At 41.4% G+C, this 13032-nt stretch overlaps 1 long non-coding RNA gene across 1 annotated transcript; it reads right to left on the reverse strand.

The window, feature by feature from the left end:
* Positions 1-4601: 4601 nt before the first annotated feature.
* On the reverse strand, positions 4602-12330 carry LOC123583223. The gene is made up of 2 exons (XR_006704791.1): positions 11910-12330; positions 4602-5281 (listed from the first exon to the last, which is right to left on the reverse strand). It is a non-coding gene; the product is annotated as an uncharacterized LOC123583223 (long non-coding RNA).
* Positions 12331-13032: the final 702 nt, after the last annotated feature.

Below are 13032 nucleotides of genomic sequence, written 5' to 3' on the forward strand. Positions count from 1 at the left end.
TCTAATTCTTAAATCATGCTCTTTTGCCTTAATCTGCCTCTTTTTTTCTGGTTCATTATTCTCCATAAGTTTGTCCTCTATATCACTGATTCTCTGTTCTGCCTCATCCATCCTTACCACTGCAGCATCCATTCGAGATTGCAGCTCAGTTATAGCATTTTCTTATTTCATCCTGACTACCTTTCACTTCTTTTATATCCACAGAAAGCAATTCTAATCTATTTTTGACTCCAGCTTGTATTCTTATTACCATGATTATAAATTCTGCTTCAGACATCTTGCTTGTATCTGTGTTGGTTAAGTCCCTGGCTGTCGTTTCCTCCTGCTCTTTCTTTTGGGGTGAAGTCCTTCATTTCATCATATTGAAGGGAGAAAAGGAATTAATGAGGTAAAAAAATTAAAATTAAAAAAGTATTAAAATTAAAAAATTAAAAACACACACACACACACAAAATCAAATAAATGATGCTAGATCCTAGGTGTGTTTTGGTCTGGGTGTTGAAAGGGGCTTGACAGATTAGAGAAAAAAATGGGAAAGAAAAAAAAGGAAATCGTTTGAAAATTTGAAAAAATGAATACACTGAAGTAGACTAAAATTAAATGATGTAAGGAAAATAGAATTTGAAAAAATTTATACAAAGTAAAAAATATAGTGGAAAAAAATTAAAGAAAAATATTTTTAAAGAAATTTAAAATAAAAATGAATTTTTTTCTCTTTCTGCATTCAAGAAAAGGAACCAAAAAAAAAAGAAGAAAAAGAGAAAGAAGGAAAGAAAATTGAATAAATGGACCAGCGAACAGACTGAAATACAACTGAAATTACTTCGTTTTCCCCTAGGAGTCAAACTATGAAGTGCTTTATAGTCCATAAACTAAGCAGGTGGAGAGACTTGTGTTCCTGAAGAGCGAGGTTGGCCCAGTTGGGCAGGGTTTAGTGTAACGGCTCCGTTCTCCACTAGATGGCGCTGCTTAGCTTACTGGGGTAGATCCTTGAGGCGCTTGTAGGTGCGTATGCGTATGCGCATGCGCGGAAGCATTGCCCGTGGCATCACCCTGTTACCCACTGTCTTGTATCAGATCTGATCTCCCCGATCAGCAGTCGCGCACCTGTCCTTTGTCTTCAGCTTCCATCCACTCCCTGCTTTTACACAGTCCGTGACCAAGCCCCAGGCAACACCTCCCTCCTGAGTTTCGTCTCAGATGCGGCTGTTTTTCCCCGACCCTTACTTCTGACGGACTGCGGCTTTGGCCCGTTAGGCCGCTCTGCAGGAGGGTCTCACCAAGCAATGGCCAGGTGCTGGCCGCACCCAGGAACATTTGCTGGACCGGGCTGCTGCCGATGCCCAGAGACTGCGGCCGGGTGCCAGCCCTCCCCAGAAAAAGTTTGCAAGATGGTGTAGCATCAGAATTTCAGGGATTATGGAAAATCACAACACACATCTGGCACCAGGCTTCACCCTTAATGACCTTGTTCCAGCACCAGCGAATGTGGTTGTTCTCCTGGGTCCACTGGGGCCTTATCTTTGGGGGCCACACAGCCTCTACCAGGTGTCCTCCCATCAGGGCAACCGCCTCTCCCGTGTGGCCTGAAGAACCCTGGATTCCACTCTGCTCCTGAGGATTCGCCTTTCTCACCAGAGCACTGCCAGGTATTGAGCTGTGGAGTTAAGACTCTATGCTCCCCCTGTTTATAGTCTTAATGGAATTTAAACCCTCTCCTTTCTCCTTTCTCGTTCAGTCCCTACGGCTGTTTCCACTTTTCCACTTTCTCTCCAGCTGCTTTTTTGGGGATGTTGTTTTTCCCGTATCCCCTCCCTCTCCCCCCCCCCCACCGTCCTCTCTCCACACACAAAAATACCTCCTGCCCTCCGCAGCCTCTCCCCCAGTTCACCTCTCTGCGCCGTGTACCTGCTGAATTCTGTGGTTCAGGTTGTGCAGATTGTTGTGTTAATCCTCAAATCAGTTTTCTAGGTGTGCAGGATGGTTTAGTGTTGGTCTGGCTGTATCTCATGGACGTGAGACACACAAAAAACTTCCACACTGTTCCGCCATCTTAGCTCCTCCTCCCCCCAGCAGATATCTTTAGTAAAGTTGCCAATGTCATTATTTAAGGTCATAATTGTGTCTTTATAATATTCACTCCCAAAGTATCTCTTGATTCCTGACTCTGGGCAGTAGTAGTTTCAGGGGACACAAAGGTGAATCAAAGCACATTTTCTGTGCTTAAGGAGTCAGAGTTTAGAGCTCCATGTTTAGCATAGAGGAATGGAAGTCCTTCTTTTCATTAAGCGTTAAATAATAAGTAAAATGGCAGCATTTCAAACCCCCCACCCCCAGCTGTGTCCCATAGCATAGATAGATTGGCTTAAAAGCTAGGTATTAACCAAGAAGATGGAATTGGGGCATATATGAGGAGATGACTTAACCAGTCTCTGTGTCCTTTTTTCTTCATTTCCTAAATTGAATACATAAGTATTATGAATTTTATCCTCAGACTATAGAATGAATACTTCAACTTTAGGCAACTGACTGGGCTATCGCCTAGGTTCTTTCCATGTATGAATGGAAAGGGAATAGATATTGTTTTTTCTCCTTAAAAGTAGAAGTTTTTGGAATCAACATCTGATATATGCATAAGTGATAAGCACATAGATCTTGTTGAATTCTGAGGTTTTCTCATCTTTGCTTGGTGATATGTATAAGATACTAGAACAGCTAAATATTCTCATAATTGTGCTGCAGGAAGACAGTGAGGCAACAAAGTTTTTTTTAATGTTTTATTTATTTTTGAGAGAAAGAGAGAGAGATAGAGCGAGCAGGGGAAGGGCAAAGAGAGAGGGAGACACAGAATCCGAAGACAGGCTCCAGGCTCTAAGCTGTCAGCACAGAGCCTGATGCAAGGTTTGAACTCATGAACTGTGAGATCATGCCCTGAGCTAGGGCCAAATGCTTAAACGACTGAGCCACCTAGGTGCCCCAAGTTTGTTTTTTTAAGGCTATCGTCACATGTGTAAAATATTTGAGAGGTCTATAGTGAATGTGTCTTTGGTTAAGATGCAATGTAAATAACCTATAGAGATCATGATATTTCTTCTCAATTTATAATGAAAAGACTATTTTGTTAATTTCTAACATCCCCAACACCATTTCTTCATTTTTGCTAACAATGGTCATCTCTTAGCAATGGTCATTATGTAAATGAGATTAAATAATCAAAAGAATATGGAGCACTTGGGTGGCTCAGTCGGTTAAGCGGTTAAGCGTCTGATTCTTGATTTCAGATCAGGTCATGCTCTCTCGGTTTGTGAGTTTGAGTGCTGCATCGGGCTCTGCCCTGGCATGCAGAGCCTGTTTGGGATTCTCTCTCCCTCTCACTTTGACCCTCCCCTGCTCTCTCTCTCTCTCTCTCAAAAATAAACTAAGAAAAAGAATTTTTTTAAATCAAAAGAATAGAGTTACAGAGAAAAGGAAAATTACTGAAGAAAATGGAATAGAGAAGCAGCATCAGTTGACTATAACAATGTCACTTTTCTCTCCATTTCTTCTATGGAATCTGTTATGGACTGAATTGTTTCCCCCCAAATTTGTATGCTGAAACCCCAACCCCTAATGGGACTGTGTTTGGAGATAGAGCCTTTAAGGAGGTAATTAAAATTAAATGAGGTGATAAGGGTAGAACCTTAATACAATAGGGCATGGGTTCTTATAAGAAGAGAAAGTACAAGGAGTGTGCAGGTACAGATGAAAGGGCAGGTGAGGTCACAGCAAGGAGGCAGCCGTCTGCAAGCCAGGTAAAGACGTCTTACCGGAAACCAACCTGCTGGCACCTAGATCTTGAACTTCCAGACTTCAGAACTGTGAGAAAACTAATTTCTATTATTTAAGCTTCCCAGTGAGTGCTATTATGTTAGAGTAGCCTGAGCAGACTAATACAAGATTTTCCCACATGTTTGACCTGATGGCCCAAGATTCATGGTTTACCAACTTATAGGCCTCTGAAACAAAAGAGCGTCTTCCTATCTGTTTCTGACAAAACTTCCAGGGAAGTCTCAGTCTGGTCAGGCTTAAAGACTGAGTCATACAATCTTCATCATACGGACTGGCCAATATTAAGTAAGGGAGGGGTAATTCTCCAACAGAGGGCAACAAAATGGCATACACACAATACTGGATGAGCTAGAGCAGAAGGGAAAAATGGTAGTTTGTGGGCGAGGGCTCCAACTTCCAGTTTGGGAGTTTTATATGATATAACAGGTCCTGAGAAGGGCTTGAGAAGAGCAATGACTTCACTTAAACAAAACTGGGGGGTAAGACTGAGAAACTTTGGATGGTGGTATGTGTGACTGACCAGACTTTTTCCAGACTTCAGTATAGCCCAGGACCCAGGAACCCAGTGATCTCTCTATGACCAGATTTGCCAGGTGTTTTAAAAAGAAATAAGTCAGATTCACTTTGTGATTAACAAGACACAAATGCTATAAATATCTCCTAGTAACTGATAGGTAGTAAAGAAATTTTGAGTCTTTTAGGCCAAAACTGACAAGGGTTGTTGATAGTCGACTTAAGATTGTTAACTTTAAACAAAGCAAAGAGTAATTTTATTTAAGCAAAGAAAACCCGACTTTATTCAGAAATAACAGAAGAATTACAATTTGGGACAAGCAGGCCATGGTGATCCATTAGCAAGTCCAAAGGGACAAAGGGAAGGTCAGCTTTTATTGGGTTTTAGGAGGATATTGTAGGAGCGTGGCTTAGAACTGAAGTTTATGGGAGAAGAACAAGAATTCAAGTGGTTTCTTATTGGCTACAAGTGGGGGTTACTGCAATGTTGCTGGGGCAGGAAGGGATCTTCTTTCCTTTTCTTAAATGCAGGAGACAAAATTCCTATGTGAAAAATGTCCTCCTTTGCCAGAATAATTCTGATCCTCCTTCCCGCTGGTTACAGTGGCTTCAAAGAGTGGTATATGCACGAGAGCTCCCCCTTCAGGGCTTCCCCCGCTCCATTTTAGATGAGATTTCCTTTATTTTCACAAGGTCTGGGCTCATTATACAAGGAATTTCTCCTTCTGGCGGAACTTGGCTGTTGCCATGGCAACCAAACTCTCATTTGGAAGCTACAGGATAAAAGCATTGGAGAGATTGTAGAAGTATACTTTTGGCCACCAGTGAGCCTGATGGTAGAAGTTCAGTTGATGTGCAATCGATGCAAGCAACACTGACCAGGCAGATAAAGAGTTCAAGACTGGCTCTCTTCAGTTGTTGGGGTTCTGGGCTCTCTTCCCTGCTTGGCAAAGGAGAGCTGAGTCAGGTGAGAGGTAAGCAGGGTGGCCTGCAGGAGTCTTAGCAATGTTGTTTGCTTATTGTCCTGCATTGTTTTACTGCAGCTTCCATGGGAATCAGGGTTGGGGAGGGGAGGCAGAAAGAAACAGACCCAAGGGAAGGTTTCAGTAAAGCTGAATCAAAATACGGCATTAGTAGTAGAGGAGCAATGGACTCTGCAGGCAAGTGTCAGCAAGGACTTGGCTTAACAGGTTCACTTGAAGAGCTTTGGAAATACTACTGGATAGTCACAGGGTATGCATCATGTAGGGTAGGAGATGAGAGTGCAGTTACCATGTAGGAGTTTTAAAAGCAATTTTAAAAAATAATGAAATTTACCAAGACATCTTTAACTTTAGGATCTACACTTTGAACTTCTTTTCCAGTGTCTTCTACCCAATGCTGGCTACCCAGGACATTCTCCCTACCACTCACTTTTTTTTTTTTTTTTTTTTTTTTTTTGAGAGAGACAGAGTGTGAGCAGGGGAGGGATAGAGAGAGAGGGAGACACAGAATCCGAAGCAGGCTCCAGGCTCTGAGCTGTCAACACAGAGTCCGATGTGGCGCTTGAACTTACCACAAAATCATGACCTGAGCTGAAGTCAGATGCTTAACTGACCGATCCACCTAGGCGCAACCCCCTTTTTTAAAAAATATATTTATTTATTTTTGAAAGAGAGACAGACCTACCACTCACATCTTGATGAACTTCCCTTTTCTTCACTTGCATTTCCCTAGAGAACAGACCACGTTAGCTAGCATGTCAGTTACCTAATCCATATGCCTGGGGGAAAGTTAGAGAACATATTTTCCCACTAGAGAACACACTTATAATTTGACGATAGTTTTCTGTATGACATTGTTTATTATTTTTATTATACTAATCTGAAGGAATGATGTTGCAGAGGGCTTTCAGTCAAAAAGATTGAAGTTCAAATCCTGGTTCTGCCTTTAAGTAAATAACTTAGCCTCTCTGAATGTCAGAACAGAGGGGCTCACTAAAATCATGCTCCCAGAGTTGCCATGAGGCTGTAATGATATCATGTACTAAGACACCAAGCACAGCGCCCAGTACAAGGACACCTGTGCTTCAAGTGAACTTCAACCCAGTTGACTTCCCTTCCCCAACTGCTTTTTTTCTTTCTTTCTAGCATGGATTATGAAGATTCCGTCTTGAGGGGTGGATAGAGGAGGAAATGAGTTGTAAAGTTCCCTTCAAATCACATTGCAATGGGTTCTCCATAGATGTTGAATTTTTCTTGAGCCAAAGAATCAGAATAGGACAAATGAAGGAATAGAAAGCTTGAGAGAAAGAAAAGGGGCAAAAGAGGAAACCAAGGCTCTTGCTTGGAGACCTAGAAGACAAATTAAAGGAAGTTGTGGTGGGGAGGCTACATCATGAGCACATGTGTGTGCATGTGTGTTTGTACTCCCACACAGAACACAGGTGAGAGCAATCAACAGAGAGTAGAGCTGTTGGCCATGTGGAGAGGATTTCCTTTCTGTTCTTCTGTGCTCTTTGACTTCCACCATCCTCCCTTCCCTTCTTCTGGCCCCCATTCAAGAGCCTTGGTTTTCCCTCTTTCCACTTTACATCCGTGAAATTAGCCTAGATGGGCAAACAGATGTTCAATTGTTTCAAGTAACATTGACAGGAGAGAATTTGGTTCCACAAATCAAGTTTCCCAGCTAACCCCTTTCTTACCAACTGGGCCCTTGCGGGAGAGCCACTTTGGGAGACAGATTATTCCTACCCCACTGCCCCTCAGCTTCCTGGTTCCATGCCATACACCTGCCTCACTGGACTTCTCTCATCTTCTCTGGGGTCTTGAGTTCTATGTTCCTTGGCCCCAGTTTCTGGTCAGTGCTCTTCTAGCCTTAAGGACAGAACCTTCCTCAAACTATTTCAGGTTAGGAAGAGAGTTTATTAAAACCATATAGAGGAACTCTCAGAACCTGAAAACAGAAAGTAAGGGATAATAGTGGACCCTACTTCATTGTTTTGTTAGATTAGATAATATATTTGAAGGGTTTAGTGCAGTGTGGGCACAGAGGATTCACTCAATCATTGTTAAATAATATTCTTAATATCCTAATCATTAACATCTTAGGCATCCAGCCCATTGGCTACTATACCCATTTTATTTTTGGAAATTGAGACCTTAAGTGGCTATTTGCCTTACATCATGCTGTTAATAAATGGCAGAGCCCAGAGTCGGGATTCTTGAGGCTGTTGCCCATCCTAGTCAGCAGCCCGTCGATCTCATCTCTGAGGCTAGCTGGAAAGCAGAGGACATGCTCTCAGCACGTATTCAACCCACTAGTAAGAAGTTGAGTTCCTGTCATATTCTCAGTGTTCAGAAAGGAGCTTTAAGGAGAAAAAGAAAATTATCCTGTCAAATAGTTTAAATCTAGTTGGAAGAATTGATTGTTTGATTGATTGATTAAGCCAACATATGCTTATTGGGATCTTTGTACTGAGTGCTGGGGACAAAGCAGACATGGCCAGAATACTCATGTGGCTTACATTTCAGTGGTCCAGTGTGTTTATGTGTTGGGGTGGCGCTGGAGGAAGAACAAATGTCCAAATCTACATATACATAGATAGAACTAGATCTCAGCCCAAGGAGGAAATAGCAGAGTGCAGTGAATGGAGATTCTAGTAGAGAGGAAGATTCCAGTTAGGTAAGACTGTCAGGGAAAGCCTCTTTGTAAAGGCAACATTAAATCTGAGTTCTGAAGAATGGGAAAAGTCAGCAGTAGAAATAGCATCTGTAAAGACCCAGATGTGGAAGAGTTTACTGTGTGGAAAGAAGTGAGAGGAGCCTAGTGGATGAAAGTGATGACGGATGAAGGGGTTGGTAGATTAAGTGCCACTGGAGAGGTGGTCATAACACCCATTATACAGGGCCTCTGGACCATGATAAAGTTTGGATTCTATTCTAAAGGCAACAGAATGATGTTAAAGGGTTTTAAGCTTACAAATATAAAACATTTTAAAACCTTATTCTAGGTACCTTGTGGGGACTGGACTGGAGAAACAAGAGTGAAGGCACATAAATCACTAGGAGCTCTTACATCGATGCGGGCAGGAGATGCTAGGTCTTGGATCTGGAGGAATCTGTGAAGATGGGGAGAAGTGTAGATAGGGTCAAGATGGGTTTCATAAGCAGCAATGACAGGGTGTGCGGTGGGCTGGATGAGGCAAGCTAGAAGAGGGAGCGGCCATTGAGACTACCCAGACTGCTGGCTTGGCTGGGCTAGGTGTTTTCAAGGAAATTAAAATTTCAAGGTAATTTAAATGCAGCTCCAGTCCTACATGGGAGAGAGGGCATTACCCAAAGATGGGATTTGCCCTGAGTCTTGAAAAGTGGTAAGGGTTTGGGAGAATGGGAGGGAGACTGAATGGGCAGAGAGTGGTTTGAGGGACATAAAGTGGTGGGGAGACCTGACTCAGAGAGTGTGTGGTGGGGAGGCAACAATCCGCTTGATTGGGACCCAGTAGGATGAGGGCTAGGGCATGGGTTTTGGAGACACAGGAGAGCAGTGTCCTTGCCTATAAAACACAGATGACGCTAGAACCGCCTTTCAAAGTTGCTGTGAAGATTAAATGGAATAAAGTTGATACCATGCTCAGACCTTGACACATAGTAGGACCTTAGTTAATGCTCTATAATCATTATTATTAATATTTTTACATTTACATATATTTATTTATATACAGTGTATGTGATATATATTACACATTATACGCACACACACGTGTTAGTATGTATGTGCATAAGAATTGAAAGACAGGTGTGGGAATTTGGATTTGATATGACAGCATGTGTGTTTTCTGCTGGTGTGTTTTCTGAGAGGTGAAGTGATCCACTGAATGATATTTAAAGAAGGTGAATTCTGGCATTTGGATCCAGAATGGCGTAGTGAGCAGAGATCCTTACTGAATAACTCAATAGTCCAAGAGCAACTAGACAATTTAGGCAGCACATACTCCAAAGGCTGAGAATGTAAAGCTTCACATGCCAAAGGAGAGAGGGACCTAAATAACGTCATGACTTCGGGATATAGGGTTCAAAGAGTTCAATTAATAATCACCATGGCCTTACATTACAGGGCCTTTTCATAAAATCTAAACTGGCTTCCTGAATTCTCAGTGTAGGAAGCACTTTTCATACCACATTGAGCCTCCTCTCAAGTTAAAGCAACTTATTTTAAATGTGTTTAAATCTTACAGTAAAGGGTAGCCATAGTCTCCTTTATACCCACTACTCTAGTGTCAATTCCATTGTGTTATAATAACTGGTTTGATGTTAATACATAAAAGGGAGCTCCATCACTGAAATAGAGTATGAGGATTCCAGTTTTTAAAAAGAAAACCGTAGGTTGGTAGGGATGAGCGTTTCAGCAGGAAGAACTTGCTGAGTGTTTACTCCAAATATAAATCTTAATAGGGAGGACATAAAATATAAAATATATATTCAAACTCTTAAGAGAAAGAAGCATGATACAAGGAATTGAAAATCATTCAATCAATCATTCACATGATGAATTGAAGCCTCCATCAGCTTGGGTCCCCACAGGATTAGAATGAGCAGTGCCTCCTGCAGACACAAAGCATAAATGAGAAATAAACTGTTATGTTAACCTGAGCCTGTTTGTTACCTCTGCAAAACCCATCCTGTTCTGGCTGTTCTCACCAGCTCTGGACACGGAACTCCCCAGGATTTCACTTTGCCTTAGGGCTCTGAGGCAATTTTATGCCAGCTGAATAATACATTTAAAATAATAAATGTAATACAGGACTTTTGTTATTTCAGGTGGAATAATTGTTCAGGGTGTCCAAAGTGTCACACTATCTGAAATGGATGTCTAGTATATCTAGTTTGGGATAATTTTTTTGTGTTTGCAGGGGGGCCGGAGTAGGGATGGGTTTTATTTGGCCTACGAATGAAGTAGAAGATCTATCTGAAGTTCCATCTTGTTGGTTCAACATGTGAGCAGAATGCTAAGGAAGTAGAAATGAAGGGTTTCATCCAGGTTATTTTGCTTTAGTCTGTGTCCAAAGTTTGCACCCAAATCTGCCTCATCATAGAATTATCTTTCTTTTTTTTTACAATTTTAGGTTATAATTCATATACCATACAATTCAGTCATTTAAAGTGCACAGCTTAATTGTTTTTTAGTATATTCACAGACAAGTGCAACCATTACCACAGTCAATTTTAGAACATTTTCATCACCTTAAAAAGAAACCTCATACCATTTAGCTCTTGTTCCTGTGTACCCACATGTAGAAGGACTCCCCAGTCAAGAGTAAAATTATGACCTTGTCTTTATATAAGTCCTTGATTGCAAGAAAAATAAGGAAAACAGTTAGGGCCTTTGTTCATGGGATTCCTTCCACATGGGCCTCTTTCTCACTCATGGCCAAGAACCTTGACAGCACAGAGAAGCCTTCTTGAGACTCTCATTGCAGTTAGACTCCTCCTTTGCCTCCACCCTTGGTTCATTTCTTTCATATCACATATTATATTATTTTTTGTTTTCACTTTATTGAAGTGTAGTGTATGTACAATAAAACATGCCCATTTTAAGCAAGCAATTCATCGACAAATGTGTATAACCAGTGACAACTACCCCAATCAAAATATGGCACACATTCCATCATGCCCCAAATTCCCTCCTGTTCCTCCAAATTCAGTCCTCTCCACCTCAATCCAAGGCAACCCTTTCTATTATTACAGATTAGTTTTATCCGTTCTTGAATTTCATACTAATCATAAATTGTTAGCTCACCTCTTTGCTGTCTCTACTACTAGACTTTTTTTTAAACCATCATTTCCTAGTACAGCATGTCTAGCACAGAGCTAGACAGTGTCAGAACGGATGAATCCCAAATCATTCTATTTATCAACTTTAATTTTTAAAAAAAAGTGAAGCATCTAAACATTTGACAGTAACAGTGAGGACTTTATTGTGAGGTCTAACAAATAGGAGTCTCTTGTTCATCTCTTTTGCTTTCTCGCCCTACCCTTTTTCATCACGACAATGTCAAAAGTAGCCAGGTAGGGGAGAAAGCTGGGTAGAAGTCACATTCTTTTGCCTTTAGGCAAAATGTATTATCGTTTTTAATGAAAGGGTAGGAATGGTCTTATTCATTTGTAATGTTTTGTAACTTTCAACTTTGAGCTTTCAACTTTGTCAGTGAAGACATTTGTTTTTATTTGTTTATTTAATTTTTTTAAAAAATATGAAATGTATTGTCAGATTGGTTTCCATACAACACCCAGTGCTCATCCCAAAAGGTGCCCTCCTCAGTACCTATCACCCACCCTCCCCTCCCTCCTACCCCCCATCATCCCTCAGTTTGTTCTCAGTTTTTAAGAGTCTCTTATGCTTTGGCTCTGAAGACATTTCTTAAGGGCATCTTGCAAATCCATCCATGACCTTGACAACAGGATATGAGATCAACTCAAACTACATCTCCATTTCTGAAAATAACTCAAGATTGGTGTCTTACCAGCAATGTCATGGCAACTCTGACAAAACATTGTTACTATGATATAATCAAACCTTGAGTCACATACCTTTGAACTGGAACTTCTCATTCATGCACAGGGGAGGATGGGGTCACATTCAGCATCTCTGCCTTGTAGATGGAGGAGCTGAGGTATAGAGATCCTTCTACAGAGTGTTCTTTGCTTCTTTGCATGCATTCACTGCAGGCAGTGTGTGCATCTCCCTTCAGCCAAAGTTCTAAATCTCTTTCTCTCTCAACTATCTAGGACACATGAGAATTAACCTACTCATGTAGATTACAGGGCCCCAGCCCTCATTAACCTTAATATTGAAAGAAATACAGCTTTTGTGGTAGGAGAAGTAGAAATGCCCTTCCACTCCGCACAAATAGCAACATTTGCATGAACAGAGGAAATGGACTTTTTAGGAGGTAGTTTATCCAATGTAAACATTTGTTTCCAGTTAGTAAACATTTCACATATATAACACTCGTGGATTGGTGGACCTGTTTATAAAGCATTGTAAAATTGCATCCCTAAAGTTATTTTTTTAAATAGTAGATCAGGATGATGTCTACTCTATTTTCTTGATGTCCTTTGAATTAATGATTCTGTCCTAAAATTCTTTCCTTCCTCTACAGGAGGTATTTGAGTTTATTTGTTGAAGAACTGAACAGCTGGGCACTTGGTTTTTAAATATTGAAGTCAAATGTGCCCTAAACCTTCTCTTTTCCAGATGCAGGCTGTCTGTCCCCTGCTTGCCAGGCCTGACCTGGGTACTTCAATGGGATTTAAGTACTGAGCAAATCTCAGTCATGTCCTCATCCCTTCTCTTTGAAGATGTTGCTTTTGTTAACGACCCTGGGCTTGGGGGGACAGTCACCATTTGGGGGGAAGAGAAGAGGAAAGAGAGGACAGGATATAAATTCATAATCCCCAGCAAATTGGAAAAATGCCTGAGGACTGGTTTGTGCCTCTGAGAAGGCAGAAATGGGAGGCGGGCGGGGAAGAAGCAGCAGACCATGGCTGCTGGTTGGCAGGACAGATTCTAGAAGCAAATAAGCCCGTGTAAGAAAAGTTGGGCAAGTGGGCCATGTACACAGAAATGGTAGCTTATGAAACGCTCTCATTTTGCTAAGCCCTGATGATGCCCCCATCACCAGACCAGGGTCAGGCTTTTCCAAGAAGGCTG

This window comes from Leopardus geoffroyi, chromosome B3 (assembly GCF_018350155.1).
Source record: "Leopardus geoffroyi isolate Oge1 chromosome B3, O.geoffroyi_Oge1_pat1.0, whole genome shotgun sequence".
Classification (NCBI taxonomy): domain Eukaryota; kingdom Metazoa; phylum Chordata; class Mammalia; order Carnivora; family Felidae; genus Leopardus; species Leopardus geoffroyi.